Below are 4,637 nucleotides of genomic sequence, written 5' to 3'. Positions count from 1 at the left end.
CTCTCTCTCTCTATATATATATATATATATATATATATATATAGGCAGGATCAAACGAAAACCGTCTAATTCTTAGAAACCGTGTAAACTAATTTCGACCAATAAAAAATTTTCTTTTTTTCTTAATTAAATTTAATCAGTAAAAGTAGATTTGTCATTTACATTGTTTTCTATTAAATATGAAAAAAATATTAATAAATCTTAATTAAGGTAACATAATAAAGAAAATTTTATAAATGATAATATTTAAATGTTTATTTAAATTAGAATTTTAAAATTTGAATATTGTTATTTGGTTTCTCGGTTTATTAGTGGTAATAATATGAAAATCGAAAATTATCATATTCATTAATCTGCGAAATCAGTAACATATCCAAACAAAGATTCATAAACCGGTAAAAATTAGCTGTGAAGCAGATTCATGTTAGATTTGTTTATGAAAATGTTCATTGAGAAACTTGTTTTATGAAACTTTTAGGGATGAACTGGTTGCGTAATATAATATTCTTGCATAATCTTGTTTTCTTATCAACAATTATTGATGAAATTGTTTCATTTTTTTTTTGATGATTTTGTTCACTTAATGGTTAACAAAGCATGTAATGGTAAATGCATTGACTCGATAAAACGTGTTCGTATTGGAAGAAATTGGCTGATGAAATGGGTGCATGAAGAAAATGAAACCGTTTCATAATTGATAAGAAAATGTTGTGTAATTAGCGAAAAGTGAAACAATTTCATTATTACGATGAAACGGATCCATCTACTAATAACATGAAAATGACAAATGTCTTATCAGACATTACGTTGATTAGTGTATTGATGAAACCGTGAAACCATTTCGGATCGATTGGTAAATGCATTGACGCTACGAAACGTGTTCGGATTGCAAAAACTTTATCGATGAAATGTGTGCATAACGAAAGTGAAATCATTTCATAATTGTTAAGAAAATGTTGTGTAATTAGCTAACAGTAAAACCATTTCATAATTAGATTGAAATGGATCCATCTACCAATAACATGAAAATGACAAATGTCTCATATAGCATTACGTTGATTTGTGTATTAATTAAACTATGAAACATGTCCGGATTGCAAAAATTTGTCGATGAAATGGGTGCATAACGACAGAGAAACCATTTCATAATTGTTAAGAACATGTTGTTTAATTAGCAAACAGTGAAACCATTTCATAATTAGATTGAAAMDSATCCATCTACCGGAAACTTGAAAATGACAAATGTCTCATCTAGAATTACGTTGATTTGTGTATTGATGAAACTGTGATACCATTTCGTTCATGAAATGTAGTAGTAAATTTTTTATTATTATTATTCAAAAGGTTTCATTATGTTGAATTGATTATAGTGTGTTTTATTTTTATTGTTGATCTATCTTAATAATGGATGTTATTTTTATAATATTTGAACATAAAATTAATATATTATTTTACAAATGATTTTGTTTCATTAATATTACGATATACATGATATGATTGCCATTAATATTACTACTACCAAAGTTACCATTTTGCCCTTTTGGGATTATAAAATAAATTGTTATTTTTTTTAATTTCCTAATATAACCTAAACTAATATTGACCATTGATCAAGAAAATGGATGGATGAGATTGTTTTACATGGTTTACACAAATGATGACGGTTTTCATTTGATCGTTTCTCTCTCTCTCTCTCTATATATATATATATGGTCTAATTTTAATCACCTTTTATCATAAAAAAGAGTTTATCTGGTAAATAAATCAATTTCATACAAAAACATGAAGACTTAAATTCAAAACATTTAAGATATCATTATAAATCAGCATTGAGTTGTATTTTTGTTATCTTAAATAACCAAGTATCTTTTAATTACTTGTGAACAAAATTAAATTGTTTTAATAAAAGAGCAAGTAAATAATTCAAAGCTGTTAATTTTGATATGGTTTGTTAGACGATGCTCTTATATTTTTTTCTAACTAAATCTAAAGTATTAAACCAACCAACCAACAAAGTTTTGTAAAATAAAAAACCAAACTTACTTTAAAAGTATATAAAAACCGGCTCGCTTGATTTGTTTTATTCGAATTATATTGTATCGTAATTTAATTAATACAAACGCTTATCAAACTACGAAGACTATAATTGACAATCTACAATGATTTAATGACTTAAAATTGTTAATAACAATATAAAATGTCACCTTTGTTATAAAATAATTCAAAATAAAATGGAACAACCATGGTTATATCATTTTATCCAACTAATATCAAACGAATTTGCCCATAATTATATAAAATAAAGTATATTTGTTAACATAAGGTGTATATTTTATATTTTAGAAACATAATAATAAGAAGTCTTCGAAGATTGAATGATGGGATGTCATGTTATGTGATGTAAGCAGGAAACATATGATTAAAGGGAATGGTCCATAGAAAGGTGAAACATGTTAACTTGAAGAGAACTCACTATTCACTATCATCATCGTCGTCATGTCAGTCTTTTGGTTTTTGCAAGGTCGGAAGTTTAATCTTAGGGGGTGTTTGGGATTGCTTATTAAAACAGCTTATTGACTTATTCCGGCATGGCACCGGTAATAATCACTTTTGAGTGTTTGGATAAATAGCTTATACCGGTGTCAAACCGGTAATAAGGAGTTTTTAAAGAAGTTAAACCCTTCTGACTTATAATAAGTTGATAAGTGTTTTTGTAAAAAAACATAAGTTGTTTCAAATAAGCAATCCCAAACACCACCTTAATAAATTTTTAAGGTAGGTTAATTATTACGGATTTGATCCTTTTATCTTCATTTATTATGTAAGAAACCTTTATGTATATAGGCTCTTTTATATTTAGTCCCTGAGGCAAAATGTTTTAATGGATTTGGTCCTTCACATTAATGATTGTCCAACTTATCTCTTAACTATAAGGGTAAATATGTAATTTATCATTTTTTAGACCATGGGGATCAAATATGTAATGTATCATTTTAAAATTTTGAGTAAACTACGATTTTCGTCCCTGTGATTTGATGTTTATAACGATTTTCATTGTTGGTCTCTAAAAACTGTTTTTTCCATCCTTGTGGTTTTTCCTTTACTTCCATTTTCGTCCTTTTTTCGGCTCTGTTAAAACAATTCATTTAAGTCAAGGGCATTTTTACCTTATAATACTATTATTTATTTCTTATTAAAAAGATAAAACCCATCCTAAAAGATTCTTGCATTTGTGCACTATTAACAAATTAAAAGTAACCTCACCTACGACTACCTCAACCATGTCTTCTCCATCCCAACCCCCCGCAACTCACATAGTGAAAGCATGAAATGGTTTTCCTYTTTCTTCTTAGCTCTTGATTCCCACCATGAAAACATGAATACGTATCCATAGAAAGTGCAAACCCGTGAACCGATTACAKAAAATCAAGACCCGAATCCTTGTTCTTGGTCTCGCTCAAAATGTGGATGTTGTTTATTAGGTTTTATCTTTGGGTTCTTGGAGTTGGGGTTTATAAGCTTTTGATCGATTTCGTTGTGTAGGGTTTTGCTCTATTCATCTGATTCTTGTTGTAGATCATGAAGATTTTTGAGCACTTCCTTGATCTCCTCCCCAACTTTGAAAAACTTGCTAAGATTCGTACTGTTGACGGTGGTGTTCTCCATCTCGATGTGGCCGGAAAAAGATCGGAGTAATTCCGACATTGGTTCCAAACTACATAAAACATAAAATCAAAAAGTTATAAATCTAATTTTGATGGGAAGAAGAAGAAGAAGAGAAATGAGTGACATTGGTGAGACTGTGGACAACATGTTACAATTAAAAAGAAAATTACATCATAAAACTTAACTTAAAAGAAGAAGAAGAAGAAGAAGAAGAAGAAGAAAAAGAACAAGAAGAAGAAAGATTTCAGCTAAGTTGTGCTTCAAAGGATCTTCAAAATGAACCCAAAACCTCTTTATAAGAGGGAGGAATGATAAGGATGAAACATATTATCCAAGGGAAGTTAAGCACATAAAAATTTTATGGGCAAAGACCATCCAACAATCTTTTAAAATCCAAAATACAACTTCACAAAGCAATTCCAGCTGTAGGAGATCTTTAATCAAAATTTCAAGAAAACATCATCCACAAAGTTGAAGCCTATCAAAAATTCTTGAACTTCCCACAGTGTGCCAGAAAGTGTAGGTTTTCAGAATAAATTCTCATCATTTGTGTTTCATCATCTTTTTAAAACTTTTTAGAATAAACGGGCAAAAACAAGGAAAATGGATATTTAATATATGACAAAAATAGGAGAAATAAATAAGAAATAACTCTAAAAAATGTGAAGTATCACACCCCCACACTGGAGGTATTACTTATCCTCAAGTAAAGAAAATGAAATGAATAAGATAACTAAAAAGAACAGGAATTAGCACAAAATTTAAGGAGGGGCGTCAAAATCTCGTCAAGCTTAGATGATATACGACTTCCTTTTTTGATCTTTAAGGCGCTAAAATTAATCGGTAGGGCTTATCGGATTAGTGTATTTGGCTAAAAGAAAATTCCCAAACTTGTTTAAAACAACAAATTAATTGAATGATTTCACTTTATAACACTTTTTGTTCTATATTTTACATTTCTAGAAACCCAA

Source organism: Cynara cardunculus (assembly GCF_001531365.2).
Source record: "Cynara cardunculus var. scolymus isolate 2C chromosome LG 10, CcrdV1, whole genome shotgun sequence".
In the NCBI taxonomy this organism is placed as follows: domain Eukaryota; kingdom Viridiplantae; phylum Streptophyta; class Magnoliopsida; order Asterales; family Asteraceae; genus Cynara; species Cynara cardunculus.
This window is presented reverse-complemented; position numbering follows the sequence as displayed.